Source organism: Geospiza fortis, unplaced genomic scaffold (assembly GCF_000277835.1).
Source record: "Geospiza fortis unplaced genomic scaffold, GeoFor_1.0 scaffold70, whole genome shotgun sequence".
Taxonomy (NCBI): Eukaryota; Metazoa; Chordata; class Aves; order Passeriformes; family Thraupidae; genus Geospiza; species Geospiza fortis.
In genome coordinates this window covers 2,220,178-2,237,095 of record NW_005054317.1, presented here as the reverse complement: position 1 = coordinate 2,237,095, position 16,918 = coordinate 2,220,178, and the positions used below count along the sequence as shown (strand labels likewise).

At 50.1% G+C, this 16,918-nt stretch overlaps 1 protein-coding gene across 2 annotated transcripts in view; it reads right to left on the bottom strand.

The window, feature by feature from the left end:
- FRMD4B (FERM domain containing 4B) overlaps positions 1–16,918 on the bottom strand; it is a 124,876-nt gene that overhangs the window by 64,319 nt on the left and 43,639 nt on the right. The window contains exon 1 of one of the 2 annotated variants that reach the window (XM_005420176.2): positions 5,794–5,879. The exons of the other annotated variant lie outside the window; for it this stretch is intronic. The gene's annotated coding sequence lies outside the window, so the exon portion shown is untranslated. Of the gene's footprint in view, positions 1–5,793; positions 5,880–16,918 lie in introns of those variants that run through there. 2 annotated transcript variants of the gene reach the window in all.

Here is a 16,918-nt window from a genome sequence, read left to right as displayed (position 1 = left end):
TGGAGAATCAGGGAGGGTCTGGGTCAGGAGCAAACCCCAATGTGCTGTATTCCCTCCAGGACAGATTTCTCCCTCTCAGAACTGAGCAAGTTACAAAGAAGTCACTTGGCCTATCTGGCACTGACTTCTATTTTTAAGCCTTTTTTTGGTTTAAGGTCTAGAGAAGGAAAATAAAGGGAAAAAAAAGAAAAGAAACAGAGCCAACAAAACCCAAACCCTACAAACTCTCTGGCCAAAGAGGAGAGGCTTACACGTAAACTGCACATGATTAGGACAAAACTGGGAGCTGTGTCTGCCAGTGACAGGCTCAGAGCCCTGTCCTGCATCCCAGCTGCTCTCCCTGGGGATGTGCCATGGTTTGGGCTCAGCAGCCCATGTGTGCACACACAGTAAGTGCAACCTGCCCAGGGACAGGGTGGCTGCAGCCAGCTAAATATCCATCAGCAGAGCTTTAAAACCACCCACATCCAGCAGGGCTTCATACCTCTCATGCTCTGATTTCCATGAGAAGTCTTTTGGACTCTCCCCCCAGTTCTCCTCTTGCCTTCCTCCCAGGATAAACCCCTTTGTTCAGGCCTGGGTGCTCCTGGAAACATCCCAGGTGACACCAGGGATTTGGTCCCAGGTGCACTGAACAGTGCATGTTATTTCCATGAGCTCCTGGCAGGGTAACTATTTGAAATTAAACTTCACTGGCAGATGAACAGCTCCAGAAGTTATTTTATAGTCAGGGAAAAATCACCTGTGCTGATGCATCCAGTGATGAGAGAGAAAGGGGAACCATTTTCACTACATAAATGGCCAGCACACAGCCTTAAACCTGCAGTCTGAAAAGTGAGAAATTGGACTGTGGCACATCATTAGTACATAGATTATAAAAAACTGGCTCATTTATTCCTGAAACAGGCACACCACAGTGGCTCAGGCAGTCAGAGCACTGGAGAAAATAACAGAGACAACAAAAAGCAAAATTCCCTCTGCCAGGACGTAGGGCTGTCCCTTTGCACAGTGACTTCACACGGCCTGTGCCATGAGGGCATCCCAAAATGCTTCCATCCTGCTTTTGGCAGTGGCACAGAGGCAGCAGCTCTGCTTTCCAGGTGCCCAAACCTACAGCACCAGCCTGGATCTTTAAAGGATTCCATGTCCAAATCCCTACCTGAGCTGCACTTTACCACCCATTAAAGCATCACCAGTAATTTCTTGTAAAGCTTCTGTTTTTTTAATCCAAATTTCTCTTCTGTTACTCATAAGCCTGTAAGAGATTTCAAAGCTTAATACTAAAGCCCCCACACTTCAGGTTTTCATTGGCATTGAGGAGGATTTTTCTTTTGATTCTGAAGGCATTTAGGATCAGCTCCTCACATCAGCACTGCTTCATTGACTTTGGTACAACCAGCCAGCTGATGTCTGGCCCTGAACGTGCACAGCCTGATCAAAATGTGAATCACACACAAGAATGTCTTGCCATAAGGAGCTGCCCCAGCCAGGCACATCTCAGGAAAATAAAAGCCTTTGCCTGTCCTTCTGGAAGGAAGGGGCCTGCATGCAGCTGGGGGGAAGAGGGAAAAAGTTATAATGGTTGGAATGACCTCAGAGTTTCCTGGTGTGTCTGTGGGGAGAGCAGAGCTTCATCATGTTCCAGCACTTGGAGTCACTCAGAGCTTGAAGGAATAAGCAGGAAAATAACAGACAGAACTTTGGGGCTATACCAGCATCGCTGTGGAAGCTTTTCAAACAATCTGCACAGATCTCCAAAAACACCACGATGCACATTCTGGGGAGCCTGTCTGCAGCCCACAGGTCTGCCCTGACCTGTGTGGGGGCCACCACTCAGTGTCCCATGGCGGGAGGTGCTCAGGGTGAAACTGATGGAGGAGGATTGGAAATGCTCCACTCTCCCACGAGGGAAGATCTGAGGAAGGGAAGCATTGCCCCAAGCCCTGGCACATCCCACCCCACTGTGTGCCTCCCCACCAGCCTCAGAGCAGCGCAGTGCCCTCCCCTCTGGCCTCACTGACACCTCCTGCAGTGCCCAGTGGGTCAGCTCTGGCTCCAAAACTCCAGTTTCCCCAGTCTCTGCTCACACCAGCCCGTGGGTTCCTGCCACAACACCAGAGCCTGGCTCACACAGACACAATAAACCTGCAGTGATCCCTTCCAGGGCAGAGGCAGAGCTCCCACCAGCTTTATGGGGGCAGACCATGTCTCCAGACATACTGCCTCTCCTTCCTAATCTTCAAGCCATAAAGAAGCCTTTGGCTGAAGTCCTGTCTCCAGTGTAGTCAATTAATTCTGCCATTAATTTTAGTAGGGTCAGGGTTTTGCCTTAAATCATTTGTTATCTCACCATTAACCTTTAACAGAAGCCACTATCTGCCTAATGTTGAACAGCCAGTGATGCTGCACAGTGGCTGGCTGCACCTTTCATCCTCTGTGCTCTGGCAAACCATCCTGCAGGACCAACCAGGTGACTCCAGGTGCCACCCCCATCCCTCCCAAGGGCTGCAGAGGCCACCTGGGCTCTGCACACTCAGCAGATGTTTACCCACAGCACTCAGGGACTGTGCAGAGCCATTCCCAGGCCTCAGGACATTCTCTTTCTCAGGACCAGCCAGACACTTAAAGCCATAACTGAATGGCAGGCACAGAAATGTTTTAAGATGAGACAGGCTGGGGAAAAGTGCAAGCTTTGCACTTTGAAGCCCCTTTGATGACGCTCTACATGGAAATGTTGGCTGTGCTGAAGTTTGGCAATGAGCTGGAGATAAAGCAGTGCCTGGAACAGGGGGTTGAGAGGCTGCCTGGGTTGCATGGCACCTTCCTAAAATAGCCATGAGAGCTGGAGATAGGATGAAAACACTGGCTCCTGCAGAGCATCAAGTGACTTTCATGTAAGCCCCACCAGCTGAGCCAGTGAAAAAGTCTGGCACAGGAACAACCTCAGTGCTCTCCCTCGCTGCAGGCACCAGGGCTTTGCAGGGCCACGTGCCAACAGACTTCCCATGCAACCCTCCTTTCCCCATTTATTCTGTTATTCCTCATTGCAGGGGATGGCAGATCCAAGGGACTCTTTGATTCCCTTTGATGGCTTGTACAGGATGACAGGCACAGTCTCTTGGGGTTATCAGAAACATCCCACTCACCACAGCAGGTCGTGGGGCTCTCATCCTCCTCTCCCAAAATCAGAAATAATGATGAGCGTGCTGTAATAAGACCCCCAAAAACTGACCAAAACCAAAGAACAGCGATCAATTAAAATCCAGGAAACAAATTAATTCAATCTTCCTCAAAATTATAAATCCAGTAACCCAGCCAGGAGTTAAAGCCCTTTGCCAAGAGCAAAACACAAGCAGCAGAATTGCCGCTTCTTGCTCCCAGCCAGAAGTGTGCAATGCAAAATAACTCACCCCTCTCCTCCCCATGAGGAAACCTTGCAGTGTGGCTGCCTTTCCTGATGGCTTTTTCCTGTTCCTGCCTTTGCCCCATCCCACCTGGGGGTGCAGGGGCTGCTCACTGTGCCCCAGCACAGGATGAAAGCACTTGAGTGCACAGGAGGCAGAGGGAAGAACTGCTGCTGAAGTCTGGCTCTGCAGCCTTTCCAGCTGCCAAGCAGCACCCAGGCAGAATTTCACCTCTCCTGGCACTGCCCAAGGCCACAGGATCTCTCTGGCAGTGTTATCCCAGATGCTGAGTCCCTCTGACAGAGGGGAGAGGTTGGCTGCTATCCTCTTGAAGCATCAGCACCTTTATTGCATGGATATTCTCTTTAAAGGTGTCTCAAGCTGAAAACTGAACAGGTCAAGTCATTCCAGGGGTGCTGATATTCCATTCCTGCCACTCTGCAGTGTATTTAAAACAACAATGAGAAAAGAACTCTACACTAATGCTATTTAAAAAAACTATCTGGAAAATTAATAGGAAACAATCAGAAGAAATCTGCCACAAATATCAAGTCAATGAAATCCAACATCTGCTTTCCTTGGCAGCACACAGGCAGTAAATTGGTGTCTGCTGGAGACACACTTCCCAGCAGCAGTGCTGAGACACTGCAGGCAGGCCATTACTGCACACAGCCCACTGGGGTGCTTTGTTCCTGTGCCATCTCCTGGGAATTCAGGGGAAAAAGGTCTCCTGTGGGATCAGAGTGCTTTCCTGCTGCTACCTGACACAACAAATGCAGGGGCTGCCCATGAGGGAGCTCTGCCTGGCGGCAGCAGCATCCCCTGTCCCTGAACAAGCAGTGCCCACAGAGGGGCAGGAGGGGCCACTGCCCTCCTGTGACCTGTCCTGACCTTTGCTCCTCAGCCAGGAGGCAGAGCAGCTAAGCTCCAGCTTCTTTGCTTAAGTCTCCACAACAGGAATCTCAGGGTTTATTCTGCGCAGAGCTTCTGGTAACTCCCGAGTTTCACCTCACCCCAGAAGCCATCCCTGACCCACAGAACAAACCCAGCCTTCCCTGTTACAAGAATAGCCACAGAAAATGAAAAAATAGAGTAGTTTCACATCCCTGGAGACCCACAGCACTGTTCTTGATGCCTTTTTGCCACTGCCCAGCCCTGAAGCTCTCCCCCATTTCTGATGGCTTTTCACAGGACACTCCTCTGTCCCCTCCAGCACATCCCTGCTCACCCGAGTTGGGTTTTTGAGGGGAGGCTCCCAAAGCAGGAGACACATGCAGAGCAAGCCCTGACCAAATAACTACCACCCCCTCCACGCACCACCTCATCCTCTAAAGTCATCTGGAAACTCTTCTTCTCCTGCCCCATCCAGGTCCCTGCACCCAGCATCCCCTCCTTTGGACTTTTCCAGCCACTCATGCTTGGCAACAGCCCCTCAGGAACCCAGATGCCAGCCTGGGACTGACATCAGGTAAGGAGGAGATGAAAGTAATTTAAAAAGAAGGCTAAAGCACAAGTCCTTTACATCTGCAGCTCTTAAAAAAACCTGCAGAGAGCAAATAAATAAAGCAAGAGAAGTCACAGTAGTGGGTATGGGCTGGAGCAGGCAGTGAGCAGCGTTTCTGTGGAGGCAAGGAGCCAACATTGCCAGTGCCAGCAGCTTGCCAGGCACTCAGGGGGCTGATCCAGATGGTTCCACATTTCACTTTTAAAGCAAAACAAGTGCCTTGGATCAAAGGCTCTTTCTCAGCAGCCGTTACCCCCAGCTCTGTGTGCACTGCTGCATCTCCAGGCCACTCTTCCCAAGGGATTTTTAGGGGGTGAGAGAGGAGGGGACCTTTTGAGGAGATATTTAACAGTTGCATGCTGAAAGGAGTTACTGTACCAGGCGCCGATTGCCTTTGCTCGGGACTCATGAATCTGTGCTTTGTTCAGGTTAAATCATATCTCAGGGCAGCCCATAAGGGTAATCTCTGAAAAGAGGTTTCTCTCTAACCAGAAGTTAGAGATCTCTGCTCCAGCTGCAGCTAAGTTAACAGACTCCAGCTTGGATTCAGCCCTTTGCTGAAGTAGCCAAGGCAGCATTTCCAACAAAGGCAGGAAAAAGCAGCTGTAAATGCTGGGATAAACAAACAGCCCCTTATCTCCTCAATGGAGTGCCAAAGACGCAAAGAGATTTTTATGGACTGACCCTCCAAGGCAAAGAGAAGAGCAAGCAGCAAGGTTTCAACCTACCCCACCGCAAACTTTCTCTGCTCTGTGCTGCTTCCTGGCTCTCTGGGGCTCACAGCTCTGAGCTCTGCACGATGTTTAGCTCAGGACACACTGCAGGAGCACTAAATAACGTTATCTGTCACTGCTAAGCGTCAGAAATTAAAATACAGCCTCTTACCTCCACATTGCACAGCCTGCTGGTTTAAATGGACTTGAGAAACCCAAGGAGTGCTCCCAGTGTGCATGCACTAAGCCTTCATGTTTTCTGTGCATCTGAGCTGGGGGGAGAAGGGAGACACGATCCCGGACTCCTTCCGTTGCCATACAGTCTGAAGGAAGTGACCTTAGTGTTTGCTGCTTTGATTACAGACTCAGAAACAAAAGCCCTTCCAGAGTGAGTCAGGGGACACAAGGGGTTGAAATGGGATTGTTAAAAATGGGAAAGCATTACAATTGTGGGCTGTTTTTTTGTTTTTTTTTTTTTTTCCCTGGCTGTGATGTTAACCCCTTTATTATAAAACAAAACTGAATGAACAAGCAGGAGTTACTGACCAAAGGCACAGCACAGGTGCCAGTCCTGGGGCAGGGACACACCTTGGTGTGGGATCACAGTCCCTGTGTCACAGAGTGCCCATGCTGGCAGCTCTGTGCTTATTGGGAATTGCCATCACCCCTCCCAGCTCCTCCACCCCACACACTCCTCCTATCCGGGGACAGGAGGGGCCTTTGTGTAAAAACTTGGCACTAAAACTTCAAGCCACCCCCAGTCTGAACCCCTTGGAACAAGGCTGAGCCCTGTGGCAGCATCTGAAGGGATACTGGGACAGAGATAACCAGAGCTTTCTGCTCAGCACAGCCACCCTCACCCTATCCATGAAGTGATACCTGCACTGTCCCTCCCTGCAACAGACACCCCCAGGTACAGCATTGCACTGGACTGCCCAAACAGCTCCCCAAAGCACAGGTCTGCTGCTCTGACCTGGCTGCTGCACTCTGGGGAGGGAACTGACAGCAACATGCTCTCATGTCCAACTGAGAGCACGGACATCATGGCTGTGATGGCCATGTCACAGCCTTGGCCATCAATGTGAACTTGCTCCTGCTCCCCAGGAGTGCACCTTGCTGCTGGCAGAGGAGTAAATCACCTGCCTGCTGTTCCCTGTGTGCCAAACACCGAGTTCTGCTTTGATTCCCTGATTCCTTCCCCACTGGCACATCAACCCACCAGGCTGCACAAACTGTGGAACTGTGTCAGGCAGAGCACAGGTGTCACACAGGCACTGAAACAGCTCTCCTCAAAGAAAACTCAAACAACTGACTCTGCTTTCACTGAAAATGGAAAAAACAGAACAACAAAGAGCTGTGCACCCAAATCCAGCAAGCTGCAACTTCCAGAGTTCCAAGCTGACCTTCAGGCAGGTACAGAAGAGGCACAAAGTCTCAAATTTACACGTGCAGTTACTTCAAAAATCTGAATGCTCTTACTCAGTTATTTATGCTCTCAACTGAGCAGTCACTATGCACACAGAGGACAAACTATGAAGACTCTCCCAACCCAACTTTAAAAATCCAGGGTTCTATTTAATTTTTTTTCTATTAAATTTCAACACCTGGAACAAACTACCTTGCTTTTCCCAGAATGAAAACAGGTCAAACTTTGGACAGCAACACCTCAGAGATGTGGCTCCCTCTTCTCAGAGGTCCTAAAGCCCCTTGGCCCAGCTGAAGTCCCCCAAACAGGAGGCTCTGTGCCAGGTGTTTGAGGCCAAGAACAGGTTCCATGAAGCTGCAGAGCACTGTGTAAGGACAGAGCCTTCCCAACAATGCTGGGAGAGCATTCTCTCATGTTCTCCCTAAATAACATCAATTCAGACACCTCCTCCAGGGGGCAGCTACCCCAGACACTGGGATGCAGTGAGGTGCCAGAGGTGTCTCACCCTCCTTGTTGAATTCAGAAGAACCAGCTTTGATCAAATAACCACCCCTTCAATAGCTGCAGACAAAGGAGTTGTCTTTTTTCCCAAAGTTACTTTGTAAAAGCCAACATTCTCACAGTCATGAGACTACAAAAGCTTTCCACTCTGTGCTCAATATCACAGGTTTCATGAAAAAACCATAAGCTGGCCCCACATCAGGCAGGAGGCTGCCAGGTCAGGTCCAGCCAGCTGGTCCAGATTGCACCAGCAACCTACGAGACAGTTTTGGGAGGGGATTTCAGAGTAACCAACTTGCATTTGTCTCCAAAACAGACTCCAAAGCCCCAAAAATAAGATGGAAAATAGACAGTGAGTCATGTTTCCTTAGAGAAATGATGTGAAGGTTACCTGGGTGGTGCCAGCTTCTGCCCTGCTGGGACAACCACAATGACAGGAATAGCTGGAGGAGGGAGAGCACAGCTCCTGGGAGGATCCATGGCTTCCAAACAAACACAGAGCAAGGCTGCATAATTCAGCTGCACAGAGAACTTACTTTAACTGAGAAAACTCAGAGTTTAAAAGAAATACACTACACCTGTAAGAGGTAGGAAGCTGTTGGGAGGTGAGCACAGGGAAATTCTGCAATTCTGAGGTGGGAATGAGCTGGGTTTGGGAACAGCAGTGCCACAACCCTTCAGTGAAGGGTGACCCTACAGGGAATGCAGCACATCCCAGCCCCCCCCAGCAAGGTGAACAGATGCACTGAGCTTGATACAAGAGAGGAATTACTGCCACTTTCACTATGGCTTAACAAACACCACCCTGCTCCAAAGCTCACACCCCCTGCCCAGCCACCAGTGGCCCAAGCAAAGGGGGAGCCAGGATGCTCAGGAAGCAGCACAGCACCAGCAGTGCCATGGGTGGAGGTGCAGTGATTTCTCCAGCCCCATTCCCAGCTCTGCTGGCACCACACTCCTGTGCCTGATGGCCAGAAGGGAGATGCACACTGGGGCACCCATCCCCAGGGCAGCACCCACCCACATCAGCTGGAAAAGCAAGAGAAACATCACAGTCTTAATCCCAGCATTGCTTGGACTGTCAGAGGTGATTTTTTAATGGCTAAATCCAGCACATTCCAACTTTTCTCAGCTTTTTGATGACACTTGTTCTCCCCAACTCCTTCCCCAACACACCACTGCTGCATGTTGAAATGAGTGACAGATCAATTAGTGGGGAAAAGTGTACATGTGTATCTGTGTGTGGGAGGGTATTTAAGCTAATATATTCCAGCACTGATAGCTTTATCCTCTTTGCAGTCTCTGAGAATGAACTGGCCTCCATCTGTACAGAAGATTAGTAGAATTACTAATCACTAATTATGACTCAGAGGTTTTAAGGGCAATGCAGACTGTACAAGGGGTGGCCTGATTTTCAGAAAATGAGGGGACAAAGATAGCACAGCGTTATTTTAAGCACATGGACAGTCCATCCAAGATCACAAAGTGCTGCCAGCTAAAGGGGTGACAGAGAAAACCACTCAGGAGGATGAAAATGAAGCTTGGAAAAACCAGCACGGGCCTGAAACACTTTTAATTTACCTTTCCATACAGTTTGTGTCCAGTCAGAGCAAGCTGGCCAGCCTCTCTGCAAGGGCCAGAATGGAGATTTATCCAGGCAAGCTCATACAGTGACACCTTTGTGCAGGACTTGCTGCCTCTGAGAAGCGGCGCCAGCGACATTCGAAATCCAACGTTCTCTGCGAGCTGCGTCACATCCAGGGGAAAATATTTATACAGGCCCAAGTGGTTTGTGAATAGAAGGCACTGTTTGAAACTGGCACCATCACACCCCGAAGGAAATGAGATGAAGTTCACAGTCTGGTTGTGAAGTTTGTCAGCGAGGGAAGAGGGAGAAGCCATAAAAAAGAAATCATATTTTTGTTTGAATCAGCTGTCCCGGACAGAAAACGCTGTATCATGAGCTCAGATGGAAATGGATCTGGCAGAGAGCTCTGGAAAGCTGCTGTTGGAGTGTGCAGAGCCAAGTTTAACTCTAAGCTGTCAGGAGGCAGTGCCCCAAAGTCCCAGCCATGGGGACACCTCCCCATGCCAGCTTTGGACATGATGGGAGTTTCAGCAGTGCAGGCGACATAGGAGCAGCATCACTGCATTAGATCAGATCCCTTCCAAAAGAAAAACAGCTGGACGAAAGCAGCCAGAGCAAAGCTTTTCCAGGGCAACCAGTAACCCTCAGTACACAAGTTGAAATCTTTGAAGGAACACAGACACATATACTCAGTGTCCTCTAAAAAGGTTTTCAAGCTCCCTTTGAGAAGCCCTGACCTGTAAGAACACCTGAGATGCTTCTGCTGAGCATCACTCCTGGGATCTGTCTGGTGTGGAACAAAGTCCTGCCCTGAGAGCACAGCCCCAGCTTTGGGCTCTCCCTCACCACTCCAGCACTGCTTTTCATCATTGTGAAAAGAGAAAGGAAAAAAGGCATCTCAATTTGTTGTCAGCACTTTTCATAATGGAAAGTTAAGGTGTGGCAGTAGAGGAAGCATGCTGCTCACTATCCAAACCAACTACGTTAGCACTGGAGGAAACACAAGGCAGCCACTTCCTCTCCCACCCCGGCTACCATGGGCCAGACACACGGACAAAGCTGATGTCTTGTGCTTCATCAGCAACATTTTTCACTTCATGCAGAGGAAATGACCTTTCAGAGGTTAAAAAGCACTTTGTCCAAAAGACCCATATGAAAAGTTTACACTGTTATGCCGTAATTACTGTGCAATTGGTAACTTCAGTTACACCTAAACTGCTTCATCACAGAGATGCTCCCATATCTGGCTGTACATCCAGCAGATCAATCACAATGTGCCATTGTATTCTGCCGAGAGTTTGGGAACAGTTTTCCCAACTTTTTTACCACTTTGTGTGGAGCAGACTGACTGACACACATTCAACCCTAACCCGAAATCTTTCACTTGATCAGTTTTTTATTTATAAGAGTTAGCTGCATCATTAAATAGACTTTTTTATGCCATGTCCCATTCCTGTTTAACCACACTGAGGAATCACTGTGTTGTGGGATGTACTGGTGGCAACTGGCATTGATATCTCAGAGGAAAACTTTGTGTCTGTAACCCAATAAGTAACAGACCAGTGGTAATGTAGGTAACTAAACACAGGATAAATGTTGATTCTAGAAGTCTTTGGCCTTGCAGCTGCTTATTAACCTCATTTATATAAAAATTTCACTTTGTTTTACTGCCCTGGAATTAAATCCAAGACAGGTGGCCTATAAACCCAGCACGTGGAGGGTCCTGCAGAAAGCTTTCTTTGGGAATAGCATCAGGACACCTAGAAATGCCATGTTGTCCCATCTCAGGCATCATGAGGGGCTCTGGGGAGACCCCCCAAAGTCACAGCACTACGTGCCAGAGGTCCACAAGAAAATACAGCCCTCGGTCCTTTCTCTGGTAGGAAATGGGAACTTTTCAGTAAAGGTTTCTATGCCAAATTCTCCTCCAGGAATTTTCCCTAACAGCCCAAATAATTCATACTGACTTGCTGCTGTTAGAAAAATGACCTGTGCCAGCTTTTCCATCAGCTGTCTCTGCAAATCTGTTATTTCTAGGACAGGCTTGAAATGCTCCCTGCCATGGACAAGACAGTGTTCCCTGGCACACAACCCAAGGGCTCAGAGAATCAACTCTCACACTGCGCAGCCTCTCCCCTCCTGGGGTTTGGGGTTATTTCAGAGTGAAACAGGAAACCCCAGCAGTGCTTTGGCTCACAACCTCCTCCAGATGAATGGGCTCTGGGCAAGCAGGACATCTCTCCTGGCAGGTGGGACAGATGATGGGAAGCATCCTGGAGCAAGGATCAGCTTTGGGAGGTGCCTAGGCTGAGGTGAAGTCGCTGTGCCCAGGTGAAAGAACAGGTAAAGCTTTGGAAAAGGTTTCCCACATCCACGTGCCAGAAACACAAAGGCTAAGGAGAAGGTGACTGGCAAAGGCTGGTTTGTGCTTGTTGGGGTGGGTTTTAGTTGTGCTTAAAGCTGCTAAGGCAGGTAAGGGCTTTATGCTGGCAGAGAGGATTTGAGCCTGCCCCGTGACCACCTCTGCACCTGCCAGCTCCCAAACACAGCTGGGACCCTGCCCAGACACACAGAGGTGTTTGTGGCTTCTCTGTGCTGCAGCTCGAGCTCAGCTCTCCCACCAGGCTACCAAGCAGTTTGTATTTTAAAAAGACTAAAAATCCCCCTCACCACAACAACACTGGCAGCACCCCAAGGAGAAGGAATCCTACTTGTTTTCCTTTCTCCACAAAGATGTACTGGTGATTAAACAGAGACTTACTGGCAGCATCCAACTCACACAAATATAGCCACTAACCAACAAAATGTGACCCTCAAATACTGCTCAAAGCAAACTGAGGCTTCCAGGGCTGATCAGCAGCACAAGCGCCTGTCACCTCACCCTGCCCTGCTCGTCCCTTGCATGCAGCTCAGTGCACTGAGCTCTGCCTGGTGTCCTGGTCTGCCACATCATGCACAGTCCAGGGAACCCTCAGAGAGGGGAAAAGCCCATGTTTAGCCACAAAAACCTCTATATGAAACCCATGGTATTTTTCACATCTGGAATATGAATGCAAGGGAGCCACAGAAATGTGAGTGTTCTCCATGAAGCCAAGGTGGGAAATGTTAAGCACCTGTGCAGGAGTTAATTTTAATAGCAACACAGGGCTAAAAGGTGTTTTCTTGTGGCTGCAATAACTACAGGACTTCTGGGGGAAAATCTGAGAGGACAAACAGCATCCCTGGCAGGTAGGAGTGCTGCTATACCCTTTCCACAAAGAACAGGGGAACAGAGGAAAACAATTTGCTCAAGACAATGCAGGAGCTGTGATAATGATGGGACACAAACTCTCACACCCAAGATTAGAGCCCTGTCCCACAGACACTGCAACATCCACATCCTCAGAGAAACAGCCCCATGGAGTGCTCTGCACTGCTTCTGTCGCTGCACTGAGCCTGAGGTGAAGCAATGTAACCCAGGGTGGCTCACAGCTCCTCCCTGTATGCAGGGGTCACCCAGCCACTGTCTCTAGCTGTTTCCATAGCTTGAAGTGCTTAAAAAACTAAGAAAACCAACTTGATTCCTGCAAGGCTCTGATATCTGAGCAGTTGGGTGACCTTTAGCACTGTGTGCTCAGTCCTGCACTCACTGGACACAGCCAGAGGCTTGAGCAGCTGAGAGCCAAGACTTCAGCACAAAAAGCAAAGCGTTACACAACCCAGCAAGGAAGGGCTGCAGGGCATTCCTTCAGCCATCTCACTTTAATACACCCCAAATTACCACTGGCAAATTCCTGATGTTAAAATGTGAGCGTTGCTTTGCTCCTGCCAGGTTTCACCCCCCAGGGAAGACTCAGAGCAGCAGGTGAGAAACAACAGGTCCCTGCCTGTCCCCAGCAGGACAAGTTGTGGGCAGAGGGGAAGGGGCACTCCCTGTTCACTTCCCTGGCTCAAGGTCTGCCTGGCAGGATGAGAGAAGAACCAATCTCCTCTTTTCACCCATTTTCACATTCCCACTTTCAGCCACTGGCACATGTCAGTGATGCTTTTCATAAAGAAAAGACAAAGCAGCCACTAGTAAGTTTGGGCAGAGATACAGCTACACTTTGTATGGAAAAAATCTCTTTTCACCTCAAGCCAGCCATCAGAGTATGATGAACAGGCTGAATACAGCTGTTGTCTGAGCTGGTCCTCACTGAGTTTTTATTCCAGCCCTGGAAGGATGGGGTTTTACCTCCATGGGGATGCAGTGGGGAGGGAAGGCAGTCTAAGCTGCATGCTCTTTATGTGAATGGACCCTGAAAACAACACCCACACAGCACAGGTGTAGCTAGAGAGGAAGAAGAGAGTCAGGGCTGCATCCCATGACATCCCTACAGGTCAGTAAAGGTGGGCAAAGGAAGAGCAATGACACCTTCACTCCTGCATTCCCCAGCAAGTCATGCTCCCTGTATGGATCCCTATCCACAGTGACACCTGTGTCAGACACACCTCACAGCGTTTCCATCCATTCAAGCACTGGTACATTTACCACTGCAAAGCTGCTCTCCCACTCCTGAGCCCTCCCTGAAGCTAAATACCAGCAGATCACCTTAGGATTAAACAGGCACAGATGTCCTCTTAGCACGAGGACTTTCCCATGGAAGTTGCATCCCGGTGGCCCTGGAGAGCTGTTTGCTGCGAGCTGTGCCATTCTCTGTGTTGCAACACAGCAGGGAGAGGGGAGAAGCTGCTTTGAAACATTCACCCTGGTGTAGGAAACACACAGAGCGAGGCTGAGAGCAGGCACGCAGCACAAGTTCACATGAGAGACAGAAACACAGACACACAGAAATAAATAAAGCCAGCAAAAACAGACTGGAGAAAGAGTGACACCACCCTCACTGCAACTGGACACCACAGTGACTGCAAGTTCAGGGCTGTGTTTAAGGGGAGCTCCCCCAATTGCCATTCCAGGACCCACTGCATCCCTCCCAAGCAGCAATCCCTCTGCCTTGCACAGGACTATCACGTTACAAGCTGCCGCTATTCAGTGACACAAACACAGCAAAAAAAGCCACAGCCAGTGTCTCCCATGGGACAGGGCACGGGCAGAGAGGAGCTCCCGGAGCTCTGCCCCAAAATCCCGAGGGCAACGATGGTGACAGCAGCAAGAGGGGCTCCCAGGGGGTGTTATATGGGGGGCAGCTGGCCAAAACACTTGTGGATTGACAGACAAAACACACCTGGCACAGAAAGCATCCCCCCCAACCCCTGAATGCAGGCACAGAGCCGGCACTTGGAAAGCAACACCGGGACCAGCTCAGAGCCAGTTCGGGGCCCTCTGAGCACCTTCCCAGCGCCGCCTCGATGCTCCTCAGCCCATCGCAGCCACCCCGCAGAGAGAACACGCACGGGGGCAGGTGCTGGGACGCTGCTGCTGCAAGGAGAAGCCGGGACGCTGAGCTGGGTTTGTTGAGTAGCAGCGGCGCAGCGCTGCCACGGTCACGGTCCAGAGCAGGCGGCCGCCGCTGAACAGCACATCCTCCACGCCGCACATGAGCACCGGAGCCATCGGCCGTCCCTCCGCTGCGCGCTGTGCCTGCCTCGCTCCTCACACGCCTGGCATGAGGCTGCTGCCCCGCTTTATTCTGCCGCGCAGAGCCAGGGTCAAGCCTTCGAACAAACTCCTCTTTCACGGCGCTTCCTGGGCAGATTCCCAGGCATGCCCCGGCTCCTGACGCCCAGCCAGCGGCTGCAGTAGCTCAGCGCGACCAGCAGCTCACACAGCAGCCTTGTCCTTAGCAGCTTATATAAAGCTCCGTTAAGCTCCGCTAGCTAGCACTGTGTTTTCTAATTAAATGTTAACCCTTTTTGCCATACGCCCCGACAAGAAGCCCATTTAGATGCTGCGGGAGGAGAGGAAGGCGCTGAGCGCTGCCGCACTTCAGTGAGCTGGGCAGGCGCTGCACACACGAATCCCGAGCTATCTGCCTCCAACACCTCATTATCCGCTATACAGGGAACAAAGCTGTCATCGTTTTCTCGCGGATGAGCCCGTGCTCAAATTATACAGCAGAAATCCTACTTGGAAAAGGCACTTCTGGAAACCAGCAAGTGGAGGGAAGCAGGGTGGGTAGGAGGGGAGGGTGGCGAATCAGTCCTGCAGAAATAGAATAGCTTGGAAGAGACCTTAAAGTTCATATTGTCCCAAACCTCCTGCTATGGGCAGGGACACATTCCACTAGATCAGGTTACGCAGAGCCCCATCCAAGCTGGCTTTGAACACAACTTGTGCCAGTGCCTCACAGTAAAACAGATTTAGCACCAACTTCTCTTGCAGCTCTAACCACAGCACAGAGCCATCCCTCTGTTCAACACTTCCCCCCTGGTTGTTGCATCATATGGGTAAAACACCCCAAACGTGCTGAAGAGATGATTAAACTCTACTCTTCAACCAACTCCATTAACACAGCACTCGCTGCACGAGAAAAACAAAGCTGGGCATTGTAGCCGAGCTCTTCACAACAGCCCGCAGCAAATAAACACTGCAATAACCACCCTCAAGAGACTCCAGCCTTGCCTCGAGCCAGTTTAAAATTAAACAGCACCCTGCCCTCCTGGGGCTTAAAGTGTTAAAGCTCCCAAGCCGAACCTTCCATTTGAGCACTCTTCCCTATTACAAGCTAAGGGAAGGTGAAGACAAAGCATGATTAATCTTTTTAAACCCCTCCTCAAAGGATTTGACACTTTCTAAGCTTTTTGGGACAGAAGCTGTGTGCTACCATCAGCACCTTGTTGAAGAAACGATTCAAGGAAAGGATTTTTGGCTAAAATCATCAGCAAGGCTGACCTGTAAGTGAAAACTCTTGTGCAGTGCAATGAATGGAAAGGGGCAGGAACAGCGGGCACACAGGCTGGGTGGGAGAGCTAAATCCCACCAAACCTCCCCAAGGGCACTGCCTGCCCATCCCAAATATCCTCACGGGAGGAACACACCTGTGTGCCCCCGGCAGAGTGGAAGCATTCACAAACCCCATCGCATCCCTTATTCATCAGCCTGCTCCCAACTGCAGGAGCTCACACACCGTGAGCGCTGCCGTGGCAGCTGGGTGATGTAATTCTGCAGGCAGATGCTTGCCTGCCTGTTTGAGACGGGCTTTGGACCTGTGTCTCCACGATCTCCCTCTTCCCCTTCATGCATGACACAGTGAAAGCAGCCCTGCTGCTCTTGGTGCTGGTGTCCCTTGGCTGTGCTGTTGCCAGGGGGTTCTGGTCACTCCAAGCCTTGCTTTCACACTGGGAAAACAACAACCACATTTCAAATGGGTAAAGAAGCTGCTGCAAAGTGAGCCCAAGCAGGGGAGGACATGGCTGCTTGTAACAAGAGATAAACAAATATTTGGTTTCTGCATTGAAATCCAGCATCCATATTCCCACTCCACAGGTTTTATCACCCCCTGGAATTACTTAGAGCCTGTAGCCACAAAAAAAATCTTCCTCCTCCTCCTCCTGTGCTGCCCACCACTGTGTTTGGAGGACTTTGACAGCAATCCACAGGTACCAAACAGAAAAGGTTTCCCTCTTCCACTGGGAGAGAGTGGTGACAAACACCCATGGGGTTATTCCAACAACCTGAGCCAGCAGCAGTGCCAGGCTGGGCAGCAGGGAATTGCCATTCCCTCTCAGAACGCTGCTCTGGAGAGGAATCAGCCAGGAAAATCTCCAATGGCATCCGTTCACTGCGGTCAAGTCATATCCAAATTTAAACACAGAGATAAAAAAAAAAAATCCAGCTTTCAAGTGCCATTTCTAAAAGAAAAG